General features: G+C 38.5%; 1 non-coding gene and 1 pseudogene across 1 annotated transcript; both read right to left on the minus strand.

Annotated features, from left to right (window-relative positions):
* Positions 1-1131: 1131 nt before the first annotated feature.
* LOC145995729 (5S ribosomal RNA) lies at positions 1132-1250 on the minus strand (annotated as a pseudogene).
* Positions 1251-1639: 389 nt separating this feature from the next.
* LOC145995830 (5S ribosomal RNA) lies at positions 1640-1758 on the minus strand. Its single transcript, XR_014442730.1, has one exon. It is a non-coding gene; the product is annotated as a 5S ribosomal RNA (ribosomal RNA).
* Positions 1759-15903: the final 14145 nt, after the last annotated feature.

The following is a 15903-nucleotide window of genomic DNA, read 5'->3' on the forward strand; positions in this document are numbered from 1 at the left end:
CATTAAAGCTACATGATAATAATAATAACCCACAGCGCTACAGCCCTTGAAGGGCCTTGGCTTACCAACCGACTGCTGGTATCCCTCCCACACTGTTCCTCCATCACCTATTATCGCGTGGAGATCTTAGACCAGTATTGGGGTGAAGGGCGAACAACCCGACGAACCCCCAGCCGTTGTTGTAGGTCTTCTTGACCGGGTTACGCTCACTCACACGGAGCTTCCCAATTTCCTCACGATGGTGGGTTGCCACAGGTACTTTATGTAGGCCGAATAAATTCCTACCAGAGCCGGATTCGAACATACGCCGTCCCGCAGCGAACGATCTCAAGACGAGTGAACGCCTTAAGCTACTCGACTACGGAGGAGGACAAAGCTATAAGATAGAGATTCAAATTTAGAGCAGTGAAAGGATATTGTACAAAATATACACCCCATAAGAACGTAGACACGTATCCTCTCCCGAAAACTACCAACTAAGGACGTACGGAGAGAAACACGGCGGATCCAGGCACCACTCTCCTCCGCAATTATGGCGGCCGGCTGAAGTACGACAGCACCCTTCAACCCAGCATGATAAGAAAAAAAACTAAAAAACATCGGCTTCCCAGATCTTCATATATATTAACATAACATAACATAACATAACATAACCCACAGCGCTTCCACCCTTGAAGGGCCTTGGCTTACCTACCGACTGCTGGTCTCCCTCCCACACTGTTCCTCCGTCACCTATTATCGCGTGGAGATCTTAGACCAGTATTGGGGTGACGGGTGATCAGCCCGACGAACCCCCACCCGTTGTTGTAGGTCTTATCGACAGGGTTACGCTCACTCACTCGGAGCTTTCCAATTTCCTCACGATGGTGGGTTGCCACCGGCCCTATACGTAGGCCGAATAAATTCCGACCAGAGCCGGATTCGAACATACGCCGTCCCGCAGCGAACGATCTCAAGACGAGTGAACGCCTTAACCCGCTCGACTACGGAAGATGACATATATTAACATACATTTTTTAAATATATTATTTGCTGACAGCTATAAAAAAGGTGATTCTGAAGAAACTGTCAGTGATTGATTGGCTTCAAGTTACAATAAAAGTCACTATCAACGTAAAATAAGAAAAAGGTTGCCAACAGTATCTGGTGTTTTCAGGCGGTCACCCATCCAAGTACTTACCAGGCCCGACGCTGCTTGACTTCGGTGATCAGACGAGAACCGGTATATTGAGAGCGGTATGACCGTTGGCGAAAGATAGATACACTCCACCGTCTAGTTTTCGAGACGAGACGGGTTATGTCTCGTTTTGTGTGCACTGCCAAGAATGTGTAGATGAAACATAATTGTTACTACACCAAATAATGATACATTTCATTGTAATCTTAGTGAGAAAATGTGCTTTAACAACCTTCGAGAGATGTGTTAACATTAAAGCTAAAAGGCAGAGAAGGAAATTTTGTGCAGGGTTGGGTTTTTAAACAAAAAACGCACATAAAATACATCAAATAATGTGGCAGGAAGGTATCCTCGCAGAAAAACTAAAAAAGTCGGATCTTCGGGGAGCGATTCCTCAAAAACTGTGGGTGATTGATTGACTTCAAGTTTCAAAAAAGGTCATTATTAGCTTTAAAAAAAGGTTGCCAACAGTACCTGGTGTTCCCAGGCGGTCACCCATCCAAGTACTTACCAGGCCCGACGCTGCTTGACTTCGGTGATCGGACGAGAACCGGTATATTCAGCGAGGTGTGACCGTTGGCGAAAGGTACTGCATTCGGTAAGATAGATATACTCCACCGTCTAGTTTTAGAGACGAGACGGGTTAGTAGTTGTATTTGTGGTATTATAAACTCAACAAATGATGAGCCCCCCTCAAGCAGATTTGGCTACACTTAAACCTAGCTCAACATGCCCATATATTTTTTTTGCTCAAGTGTAGCACCCTGTCTAACGCAAGATTTTTGTAAAAATGCCCTCGGGAATTTCCCGAAACTACAGTGTACAAATGATGAGCCCCCTCAGATTGATTTGCCCACACTTACAAAAGTTGCATCAGCCAGATTGCTGTCCATAAGCTTGTTAAAAATATGCCCCTCTTGATATTGTTTTGGATACACTTGAAATTAAGCCAAAATCCTCATAAAACCCATACCCACCCACAAATATTTACTTCCGGTTTAAGTTCAATTGGATACCAGGTTCAATTTGTTTATCTAATATTAAAACAATGTAATATGCAGAGACTTTCTAGAATTGCTCTGTAACTCTCTCATTTCTTACATCATAAACATATGATTTTTCACCTATGAGAATAACACTACATATGGTGTCTGCAGGGAGTGTATCGTGGAATTCACAGATAATTTTAATGTTTGTCCTGTCATTAACCACAATTTGTTTCCTTTTTGAAGTGTTGATGACAAACATGCGTCTCTGTGCTTTGAATTCATCTGGTGTGTAATACATGTCAGTATTGCCAGTAGTGACCCTTTTGTATGCTGTAAATGCTTCATATAATTTAAGAAAATCATCCTTGGACATGTCTAAATTATAATTTTCTCTAGGAAATACCTCATTTCTGCCATTTTTAAGATAAATGTTCTTGATGTTGCAGCTATCAAATTTACTTGAATTTTTTTCCTGATTATTGTGGCTTCCAGTCTGAAACAGTACCACCACAAAGTCTGGCATGTCATATTGTATACTGGAGAATGAATTTGTAGCATCAAACTCATAATAGGTACCAGTGGCGGGCTTCTGTACACATTGATATGTATAAAATTGTAAAGGAACCTGTGGATTTTTTGTTATATCAGCTTTGTATTTAAGAGCATAACTGGCCTCATATTCAACAACTGGCATTCTTAGCTCCATAGTCTGAATAAGGCACTTGCCCTCATCAGGTAGGGTATTAGGCAGAGCTTCCCCTGTAGAGTTTAATGTACTGTACCTCATCAAAGCATTATTATCATTGGCAGCTCTTCTAAATGTAATTCTTAAACCACCCTTCCACATAATATCTTTGTAATCTGAGAAGAATCCTGGCAACAGGCGCATGGGGAACAGCACTGTGTGGCTTTTAGATATAATTTTATCACCAGCCTCAAATCCACCTATTTTGTAGTAAGAAGCCTCGGTTTTGGATAATTTTAGTGTGGCCAAAGCTGTGGAGGTAATACCCGGATAATCTATTCTGTTTATAACAACACCATGTTTTCTGATCTCAATTTCAGAGAACAGATGTGGCACAAAATTATCCACCAATCTTATATTTGAATTTGCCGGATAATCTGTACCATCGAGCTTTACAACATCAAATTTGATGTATAGATCTGCTCTGTGAGGGTGTATAAATCCATCCCCTACATCAAGATCAACCTCAATCTCTGTGTTGGGTTGATTTAAATTTGCAAAGGTCCTCCGGTTTGGGGGGAATGATTGTAGCTCATAACTCTCAATATTTTCCATTTTTTTGTATGTATTTTTATTTAAATATTAATCTCTATGATAGGAGTTGTTGTGGCTCCAGCAAAATCAACTAATTCTTCTTTTTCATTAGTGACCATCAACTCAATGTAATCTATTCTATTATGGCACACAGGAAAATATAATGTTGGTGATGGAGTGTAGATGATGGGCTCCATAAATTCAGAGTTAGGTTTAAATGTTGCAATGATGCCAGTTTGTTTGTGAGTGCCTATGCCATTTGATTTGGTGATCATACCCTCGGCCACATTACAGTGAATATTCAGAGTCTCTATGGCTAAGAATTTAGGTATATTCATAGCAGTGTGTTTGATGCCTGGTTCAAGTTTTGTGTTGTTCTCAAAGCCTAACAGCTCTCCTATAGTACCCAGATCCACTGTTTCTGTAGCAGACACAATCTCTACTCTGTGAGTGACAGAATTTTGAGTTAACGCTACACCTCTGGGTAACTGAGCATTTAAAGTAGAGAGATTATACTGCCCTGGAGTGATGACAATTTTTTGATCCCCAACTGCAATTGTGTTGTTGTGGTGTGTAATATTAGGGATCAAGTACATGCCATAAAATGCTCTGAGAGCTATTGTTTTGGGATGCACTATATCATCATGTAATCTAAGTTTCAATATTGAATTTTGGCTGGTGAGATGGAATACCCCCATGATGTTTCAGATACCACAGGGTCTTTTGAAAATCTTCAATTGATGGTTTATTTATTTGAGACATATATCTAAGAACAGATAAACACAGATGTCCACAATTAATATCTTTGAAATTTTGAACACGGGCATTATTGTAATAAAGATTAGTTGATTTTAGATATTTTACTAAATTTTCAGGTGGAACACCTCCAAATGAATCAAACACAAATGCCTCATCTTTTAAATATTTAAGATAACAGATCCAGTGAGTGCCCTGATTTTTGTACTTATCCAAATTAACTATGCCACACTCTTTGTTGAGTGGTTGTTCTGGTAAAGAATCAGACATGTACACACCTCTAAAATTTTTGATGCCCAGTGGCTTGATTAAAGCTTCAATATCTTGGTTTGTAAGCGGCTCTTGTTTTTTTTAAACTTATTCATGGCTCTCTTAACACCTTTGCCTTGTTTCTCCATGGCCAGGTTATGGCGTTTTATTTCATCTAATTCTGCCTTATTTTTCTTGGCATCTATTACTGTTTTTGCTATGGCAGCTGATCCCCCAGCCAAGCTCCCCACAGCCCCAAGTGCTGCTAAGATGGCCGGGATGGTAAATATAAATCCACCCACATGTGATTTTTTTTCTAGATTGCTGTAATTTTTTTAATTGGGGGGTACTAAGTAATAATTTCATACCATGGCCCTTGACAAGACAAGAGCTTTTTTTCTTGTGCTGCTTTTTGGTTAAAAGACTATCAATAGTTTTAAGAGATTTAAGACCTGCATAAGGTATCTGATACATAACACCCTTGGCCTTCATCCTAGGTTTATTATATACATATTCACAACCCCCACCCCAGTTTTTGTTTGGTGTTCATAGCTATGGTGGTCCCCAATGCTGATATTCTTTCACTTAAAGAAGCATCTTTGCTTACAAATCTACCAATTTCTTGTCTGCAACATGTCTCTTATCAAGATCAGAATGTGTGTTGTATGCTATGTCATGGTCTCTACAAGCAGCATCTAGGGGATTAACACCAGGATCACCTCTGTTTAATCTATGGTCCAATTTTGTACCGGGACCACAATACTGATAGCCTGGAATGTGTAGTTCAAATGGCAGCTTGTTTATGATGTCATTAACCAACCCCCGGCCCTCAGAGATATTCCAAAATTTAGGTGGTAGAGTATTAATAATTTTTATAAGATATCCAATCCCCTTAGTGTCATTCACTATAAAATTAGACAATTTGGTGCTTATCATGTCCATAATTCCAACCTTTTCATTGTAAAAATTGTGGTTGCCAGCATTTTCTTCCCTAGCTATGACCAGCAACCTATCTGCAAGTTTCCTGACATCATCAACCCATACAAATTCTTTAGGCAGGGTGTTGTATTGTTTGATCCCACTACCTGTCTTGATTTGTGACCATATGGGCTTGATTAAGTTGTTGTATTTTGCTCCACTGCTAGACTTGACTCTTTTTTGTGTGGGATCATTGTTCTGGTATAGAGCATCTGATTTTATTAATATTTCTTTGTAATGCTCATAGTCTTGATCTGTATAGCTGCCAGGCCTTTTCCTAGTCATCAGTTCCCACAATCCAGGTGTGCCAGGATATTTAACAAAACCACCTTTTTCACCAACATGAGATTCTGAATATACAATCAGATCATCTCCCATAAATGTTACTCTAAAATTGCCAATTCTATGTTTGATGCTACCATCACGCTCTGTGTCAGCATATAAGCCAAAGACCTCATCTTTGTTGTCTTTAGGTGTGCTTAAATATTTTTGAGGAAGAAGACCCAATTCAATAGGATCCTGAGTAGCTTCAATTCTTCGAGGAGCAACAGGACTAGGTGTATGAATACTTGAAAGTGGGGTGATTGGATAATCTAATATGTTCCTTGCAGCTACAGGTACAAGCTCTGTGATTAAATTTTGATTTTGCTCTGTAACAGTTTTGATATTTTTACCTAATTCACTAATAGCATCAATAATAGGCTGTTCTGTTTGCTTGTGTTTTTCATAGATTCCTCGGTTCTCTGATTTCCATCCTTTAAATCTTTTTACAAGATAATCTCTTAATTTAAGATCATCAATTATTGGCCTTTTCATGTTTATTTATATGTTTCAATGTCTAGAAAATTGTTAATTTTATTTCTGTATTTACCACTATTGGCTTTTCTTGTCATATCAATTGTGACAAACCCATAGCTGTCCTGATTCCAGCACCTGCTGCAAATCTTAGAAAAACCATTGTAGCTCAGGTCCCCACCTACATATTCATCATGTATATGTTTGAGGTTGGTATGGTCTTGATGAAACACACATATAAAATTGCTGTTGTCTCGGATCAGCTGCTTCGGTATTTTAGAAAAAGTCTGTGCCAGGTAGAAGCAATCAATGTTTTTGTGTCGCCCCTGTGTAAAGAAATTTCTAACATTGTTTTGATTATCCAGTATAATGTCATCAAACACAACAACAGAGTTATCAAGACATTCATGGAGTGGCTTAACATCTGATTCAAAAGTGGCTATATCCAGTCCATCATATAGCTTCATCAACTGCTGATATTTTAATTGTTCTAAGCTCTTAGAGAAGACATACAAGTGCCTGTTTTTCCAGTCTAACCAGTTGGGTGCCAATAAAAAATTATCAATCATTAGTGTAGTTTTACCACAAGCCGATGGCCCAACAATAAGACACCTAATATTATCAGGAAGCAGCATTCCATTTCTCTTAATCTGCTGTTCAGGCTCTGGCAGCCTTTTTATAACATCCCAGGTGTTCATATTATCACTTTGTTTGCCTCGATCCAGCTGTATTCTGGGAGACCTAGCCATTTGACAAGTATCTTGTTGCCTTTTCTGCGGATGATTTTCTCTATGAGATATGTGTCAGGCTGTTTAGTTTTGCTGAGTTCTTCTTCATAAAACCTTCCTTTGAGAATTTCTCCTCGGTGGTCTTTTATTATATATGTGTTAAGAGTCCCAGGTTTAACTTGAACCACTGTAAATAATTCAGTGCTCCAGTTTCTGGTAAAGCCTCTTTTGAATAAGTGCTTATATTTGCTGATTCTTACTTGATCACCCACCTTGTATTTGGCTTTTCTTGTTGTTGGCTGGTATCTAGGATAATAAACAGTATTGATCAATTTTTGCTCATCAGATGAAGTTACTTCAGAGGGTTTCATGTTGATTGTGGAATGGACCGAGTTGTTATATTTATGTAGAAGTTCTGGAAGAATATTAAGCCATTTATAATTACCTTGCAGGGTAAATTGTTTATACATATGATTTTTTAGTGTTTTGTTGAATCTCTCTACAATTGAGGCCTTGAGATAACTGTAACTCGAGTAATGTTGTATTGACTGGCTTTTAATAAATTGTTGAAACACTGAAGTATAGAATTCTTTGCCATTATCTGTTTGCAAATAGCGCGGTGATCTTCCACTCTGATTGATGATTGTCCTGAAGGCTTCTGTAACACATTTTCCAGTCTTGGATTTGAGTGGCACAGCCCAGGCAAATTTTGAAAATGTATCTATGACAGTAAGTAGATACTTGTAGCCCTTGTTAATTTTGTCTAAATTTTTCAGCTGTCCACTTGCTATTTCCACCAAGTCACCCTGCCATAAATCATCTATGCCTTTTGTAACTACTGGCAGTCTCTTATAATTATGTCTGGCATGTCTGTGTAATTCATCAACAATAATTTGTCTAGACATAATATGTAAACAAGAATATTGCAACTATAGGGTGTTCAGCAGCTGATACTACAGGATTTTCTAAATACAGTTTGTCTCCTATTTGTATATAAAATTCCAGAAAGCCATCATCTTCAGCATAGGCTGTTTCTAATGTATTGGGGTCTGTAAAATCCTCTAACTCTACACTGGTGATTTTTGGTTTGTTGTCAGCATTTGTTATTGATAAGGTAGGGTAGTGGTGTGCCTGTGGTTGTAGCCAATATTTGATCTTGATTGGTCTAAGTGTGCCCCCAACAAAAAACTGGTAATAAAATTGTGCAGGGGACAGCATATATATTTTGCCACCTGGTGTAAATGGTGAATCATATTCTTTGTTGGGGATACTGTACAATTCAAGAATTACTGTATGTTTAGGATTTTCAATTATGCCAGTTATTTCTTTTTCTGCTGTAAGCAATCTACTTGTTACAGATTCAAGGTGCTCATTGATAGTCCTAACAACATCATCATGGCCTGGCTTGATCTTTATGTCCACAACAAGTTTCTTGTATTGTTGCACAATCTCTTGTAGCTGGGTGGCAAAAACAGACAAAGCATTTGCTTGATTGGATTCCATGGTCCCTAGCTGTTGCTTGATATTAGCTACAATTTGCTGTAAATTTTCAACAACTGCCAATTTTGAATTTTGAGCTGTAAGATCATGGACTTGTCTTCTGATATCCTCAAACAGGGCATGCAGTTCATTAATATGTTGATTAGTTGGTAGAGTGGCCACTGTCTGAGTAAGTTGTTTGATCATCTCTGTCTGGATATTCTTGATATCTTCTGATTTCAATATGCGATTCACAGCTCTCTTAATATTTTTAAGTTCCTGTGATGTAGGCAGATTTGATACAGTATTCTGCAAAGATTCAAGTGCCAATTTCACATCATTTAATTCAGAAGCATCAACCACACCACGCATAGCATCTTGGAGCAGGGCTATATCTGCCTGAGTAGGTGTTGATTGTTGTAAAATTTCAAGCTTTGTTTGGATATCATCAATCAAATGATGAAAATGAGATAGCTCAGATTCAGTGTTGAGGTTTTCAAGTTTTGTGATCTGTTGCTGGACACTGACAATAGTATCTACAATACCAAGAAGATGAGATTCTAGAGATTCTTGTACATTTGTCAAATCACTTTGCACTGCTGCTATTGTACCCTCAAGATGGGTTATGGTACTTTGAATTTTTCCAAAATCTTCATATGTTTCAAGTTGCAGCTTAATGTTGGCAACACTCCGAGTTATTGCACTCAAAGCATCAGAAGATGGCAATTTGTTCATAAAATTTTCAAGTGTCTCAATTTTTTCTTTAACCTCGGCTATGGCATTGTTCAGAGGGTCCAGATTAGGTATCTGGAGTGACTGAATCTGTTCCTTTAGAGTGGAAATCACTAGATCAAAATCTTCTTGTGATTTTATGTTTTTGACAATTGTTTGGAGCTGTGCCTGGACATTATTAATCTGCTCTTCCAATTGTTGTTTCAATTGCTCAGAGTTGGTGGCCTGGGTCTTAAATTTGGCTTGAAGAGCTGCTACAGCTTCTTCTAAACTTTGAAAATTATCCAATGTGGCCAAATCAGTATATTACTGAAGCAATAATTTAAGTTCTGAGTCAATTTTAAGAAGAGGGTCCATGCATTGTGATTGTAAATTTGTAATTTCTAGTTGAAGACTGGCATTGAGTGTGGTTTGTAAAGCTTGTAAATCACTTCTTAATTTTTTTACTCTGACATCAAGCATCAAAATCTCATCACTGTGATCTTCATGTCTTGTATGGCCAAATATATCATTAGGCATTTTGATTTAGTGGTTATTTATTATTGAATATCTAATTCTTAATTCTATAAAAAAAGTATAAGCTTGTCATAGGATCCCGGGACCTCAATATATAAACAATCACCAGCAGAAACAGTATAAACAGTGCCAGAAATCATGTTTGAGTGCTTTATCCTGTAAATATTTTTGCCTATAGAAATCTTGACATTACCCTCTGGGGTTGTAATAAATTGTAATTGACCACCTACAGGTAATTGGTAATGATTTAAATTATTGTTAAATATGTACAATATTTTACCTGTTTCATCATCAACATCTGTAAGTATGCTGTTCAGATGAATAATTAAGAAACCACTTAGTTTAGATATTATATCAGAAGAGGGTTGTGGTGTTGGCAGGTCCATAATAGCCTGTTTTTTGAACCCAAATAAGTTCATAGGCATGTTTATTTATTTCAAATCACAATGACCCCATGGTAGAGTATGTATGCCACATGATACAATACATCTCTTATCATCATGTGGGTCCAGAGCCACTTTTCTTACAATATTTGTAGTCAATAAGTGATCCACACTCTGAATTCTGCATTCTGATGTTCTGATTGTGCTACATGATTTGAGACAATCTTCATAATCTTTAAATTCAAGCTCTTTGTCAACAGTAACTCTGCCAATGCCCTTGGCTTTTTTGGCAACAACACCAGCACATGTTTCAAAACTGTACATCTTGGCCCTTAACCCAGCAAATGCAACAATAACATCACCAAGTCTCTCATCTTTTAACTTGCCAGGCACCTTTTTGTTGTGGGGTTGAATATTCAGATGGCCTGGCAATTCACTGGTATCAAAATATTTAATTAATTCAGGCTGTGATATATCTTGAAAAATATCTTCTGTCTGAATATCAAGAATAAAACTATCTGTGTCCATGTACATCAGTTTTACACTATCACCATAAATAGGCTTCAACACATCATAATAGAGTTTTAACATATGTAATTTGGCCAATTCCAATATCACAGCCCCTACATAAATAGGCTTATCAAACTTAATCTTTGTTTTTTTCATGTTGAAGAGTGCCATATTTTCATCATAAATTCTTCTATAATTGAAATTAGGTTTTGCTATCAATTTTTTGCTCAGGCTGGGGTCAGTAATTATTTTAACATCAGTATGTTTTCTGACATTTTCTATGGTTTTGCCATACACAGAATTGACCATCAATTTAAACAAGGCCTTATCAAATTGGCTCATTGCAGATGTTCGAAGCTCTGTGTTTGTATCAATATATGGCTTCAACCATCTTGAGTGCCTGAACCTCAAAACTTTTCCAACTTTGGTCACTTGAACACCATGATTCATTAGGAACTGGAGGTTCTTGTAATATATGACATAACCCTGTTTTGACTCCAGTGTCATCATCAGTTTCTTCTGTTTAGAGCCAGGTGAGCACTCAACCTCAGGAATTGGGGGCAGATCAGAAAATATCTTGTGTAAATTATCTGGAATTGTCAGATCAACCTCTAAGAACAGGCCATAGTTAATGTCATCAAAATCCTTAAGATCTTCAATATTGAAATCTTCAACCCACTCAAGCCCTGCATATGGCAGTTTATCCATCATAGCATAACCATAGAGGCTGTTGGCATCTACATACAGTATATAATTTGATGGCAGTGCTGGATCATAATCAGGAATATATTTGTTATTTGCTCTGCCATATCTCTGAGAGCATTGCACCATGCCCCCTCTTATACATTGTTCCATAAACAGATACATATCTTGATCTTGGATCAGATCCAATTGCATTTTAGTATTCAAAAACATTGCAGACCATGCTAGGCCTGGTGCACTGTAAAAATACATTGGATCCAGTTTATAATTTTGCATGGAAGATTTTCTGAATGCCTGAAGTATATCAGCTAAGAGAGCCACATCAAGTTTTAAATATGCCTTGTGATAATCACCAAATGTCTGGCATTTTAAATTGTTCCACATCAACTGGGCATGGTGATAATCATCATCAGTGATTCCAGATGCTCTGATTTTGCTGTAAAACTCTTGTTGTGGTGACAGGGAACACTCATCAAATTTAGAAAAATCTGTAACATAATCATATGGAAATACACCCTTCCGCCAAATTAATTTCAGGTCCTGATTTGGAAACAAAGCACATGTGATTTTGAATTGATCATCAGATAATTGACTGGCCAGTGTAGCCAGGCTAGCCGATAAAATTCTGTATGAATCAAGAAATCTTAAGTAATAGGAACACCATTAACTTTAATTATCTTGCTAATGGCAATATATTTCTCATCATTTTCTGCTAAAATATTTAAATTCTGCTTATCAAACCCCTCGTACCTGATCAGATGATGGAAATCATAATTGGATGCACCATGGCAATATATAGGGACAAATTTTGGTCTCTGGATCTTAATATTACAGCTATTACACAGGGCCATTTTGAATTTACCATCTGTATGAGAATGGTGTTTCACCTTGATATTTGTATCTGAAAATTCAGAATCACATACCGGGCATTTTTCTGCATTGTTGAAATCTTCAATCTGATCCTCTGTTAAAGGCAACATAGGTTTTGATTTTAATAAGATATTAGATGCTATGTTATGGTACTCATTTTATATTCTATGTGCAAATTCTTTGATGGCATCTGGTCCCATGTATAAATATTCTTTACTAACAACACCATCCTGTACAATCACATAATAAAAGCTGGAAGGTTCATGTAATTTATGACGCTTGTCTGGTTAAGGCAACTAACTAACCCGGTACGTTAATGTATAGTCAATGGAAGCGCGTGGTAAATATACCCTTGTTAGTGCCTACTCCATGCAAGGGTCATAAACACCTTCCGACGCTACGTTTCCGTTGGGCAAATATGTTCCAAACACGTAAACCATCAACAGAAAGGCAACGTCATGTTCCGCTAAACGCAGGAATCCGAGGAACGGTCAAAAATCACGAAGATTCCGTTCCAATTGCTACTTTGCTTATTTATGCTGTCAACAGAATGTTCCTGTAACAACTGGGTGACACTAAAAATACTTAATCACAATTAACCTTCTTAATACTAATTGATCAAACAGGCATGCATAATTTAATAATCATTGTAATCTTCAAAAGAAGCAAAAGAAGGGGGGGAGAGAGAACAGCCAAAAAGGTGTATGTGACTTTAACCATTCAAGTACAGTATCCTGGTTCCTATTCAAAAACACATCTCAGTGTATATTGCATTCTTTCAATGTGCTCGATTTAACTCTAACAAGACAGAAGCTAGCAAAAAGATAAAGAAAAAAAACTTCAATTTTAACCTCCTTTTTATTTCAACAGTTTTAGACTATCTTGACTGCTTAACAACAACGTGAAATATTATTACATGACACTCAACCTCTCTTTTTTAAGAGGGGAAATATTCTTTACAAAAAAATGAGTACAAGGAACAAGTCCAATTGAAAAATCTACGTTCCCGTGACTGTACTACTTAACAAAGGGCAATGCAATGCCGATAACAATCTACGGAGGTGTTCTTCAATAACAATGAATCCTTAACAACTACGTACAATTAAGCATAAGTACCCTACATATACATATATATATATATATATATATATATTGTGCATGGCTTTGAGGCTACTGCTTAAGGTGTTCCGGGGGTACGACTTATTAAAGAGGGAAAGGGGGAAGAATTACAAAAAGGCACATTGTCATTTGACGAACGCGATTTAAACCGTTGCTTACTATCTTTCAACAGGGTCTACACAGCATTTCCTTGCGTAAAGAAAACAAAATTTATTTTCTTTTGTCACAATCGATTATTCAGTCCCCAAAACGCATGAGAATAGACAGCTAATCGCTCTTTCTTTGGGATTGGACTGTTATACGAAAATATTGGAGTAGAAATGTCTAATGCTTCGTGTTGGGCGTACCTTGACTTGGTATTATTATCAGTTCCAAAAAATATGTATAAATTAACAGAGTTCACTATCCGAAGCACTGTACCATTATACTCGGCACGTTAATTTATATCTAAAAAGTCAAAAAAGGGGGGGGGGGTAATGTGTTGGAGAAGAAACTCCGAACAAACAGCTCGCTGAATAATCACAAGAAAGGAGGGTAATAGTAGTAATGCACCCCTTTTCAGTCCGATAAATCAATTGATTGGAAAAGATCGATCAAAGATCAATTGATGACGCAGCAGGTTTTTTTTTACGTCATAAAAGGGGCGGGGCTTATTTTGTAAGGATGAATTTGATTGGTCGTGACGTCATAAATGGGCGGGGCTTATTTTGTAAGGAGCGTTTTGATTGGTTGGAGGAATTCGGGTTTTTCCCGCGGGAGTTTCCGGCGTCTGAAAACAGATGGCGTTGATGTGTCAGAAAGTCTGGGGTGGGGAGGAGGAAAAGTACGGGGTGACGGTTGGTTTTCTCGGAATTGAAGTACGTGTTTTCGGGGTCTGAAAACAGATGGCGTTGATGAGTCACGGGTTTTTCCAGTGACGGTTGGTCGGTAGTTTCCGGTGTCTGAAAACAGATGGCGTTGATGAGTCAGAAAGTCTGGGGTGGGGAGGAGGAAAAGTAGGCGACGCGGTGACGGTTGGTTTTCTCGGAATTGGAGTACGTGTTTTCGGGGTCTGAAAACAGATGGCGTTGATGAGTCACGGGTTTTTCCAGTGACGGTTGGTCGGTAGTTTCCGGTGTCTGAAAACAGATGGCGTTGATGAGTCAGAAAGTCTGGAGGAGGAAAAGTAGGCGACGCGGTTGGTTTTCTCGGAATTGGAGTACGTGTTTCCGGTGTCTGACAACAGATGGCGTTGATGAGTCAGAAATTCTGGGAATTTGGGTGTCTCCGTTGTTTGAAGAGAGATGGCGTTCATGAGTCATTGTTGGGAGGAGGTGTTTTTCTCGGGCGGCCGTTGATGAGTTTGAAATTCCAGGAATTGGGTGTGGTCTGAAACATGCCCGAACATGTTTTAGATTGATGAGTCATTCTGGGGAGGAGATGTTTTTCTCGGGCGGCCGTTGATGAATTTGAGTGATGGAGAAACGGCAAAAAGAGAAAAAGGAGAGAGAGCGTCTAGATGTAAAGAAAATAAATAGAGTAAAAAAAGTAGATTTCACGGAGGGGGTGACTGTGCATAGTGTACCAGGGCAGGAAGAAGATAGGAGAGGCACGTGGGCGTTGGATGCTCTGCGCAAAACAATGCGCGCCGAATATAATTCGAAAATACGTCACGGAGACAGTACTATATAAAAAAGAAAAATTGTGTACGTACCACAGAACTGTTGATTGAAGTCTACCGACCGGAGATCTTAACCGAGACTGGCACATCTGTTGCGAGAGTGAAGAAAATTGAAAAGGTAAGAGACAGATATTTAGTTTTAATGTTCTACCTAGAACAATGCAAATCGCTGGTCAAAGACTATCATAACCTTCACACATTGAGAATCGTAAACATAAATACATCTTTCTTTTGAAGCAGACAGCTTGAAAGGTGTGAAAATAAAAACAGTGCCTGTGTCATCAACAGTTTAATGCAAAAGAGGATGACGTTTAACAGTGATCGATGGTGGGGGGTCGGCTCCCGGTCCTCTTCTGCTGAGGGTGGGAGAGGGGGCGTATAGCGTCCCTCCTCTTCTTCAACCACATCGGTGACGTCGTCCTCTTCTTCCTGCTCTGACAAAACAGGAGAAACGGTAGGAGAAATAGAAGGAGAAACAGGAGGCACCAGTTGGCGCTGCCGATTGGCTCTAGCTTCATTTCGGTTACGCATTCTGAAAAACAAAATATAAAAAGTAAAATATATTCCGTTCCATGTAGATATCGGCTAGAAAGAAAAGTTATCAGATATGTAGAATATATAATCGGAAAAACAGCATGCTAGAATAAACGATGTTATCAGAAATAAACTGAAAAAATAATTACCTGGCTCTATACCGACGGAGATTGGCGTGGAGCCTTTCCCTGTTCCGGGTACGTCGATCCCGGAAAATAGCGGAGGCACGCTGTTGGGCCTCCTCAATTCTATTTTCTTCCTCCAGGTACCGCTCAATATACCTCGTAGCCTCTGCGAAGTGCGCAGCGCCTTCAGTGCCTGCCTGATGTCGATAATATGTATTTCGCAGAGCCTCCCCGTGATGGATTATGTGTTCCTGAAAATATGTGTGAATTAATATATGAAAGTGATTAATTTGTGTAAAACATAATTAACATATTTTCTGTC

This window comes from Lepisma saccharinum, chromosome 11 (assembly GCF_977018435.1).
Source record: "Lepisma saccharinum chromosome 11, izLepSacc3.1, whole genome shotgun sequence".
In the NCBI taxonomy this organism is placed as follows: domain Eukaryota; kingdom Metazoa; phylum Arthropoda; class Insecta; order Zygentoma; family Lepismatidae; genus Lepisma; species Lepisma saccharinum.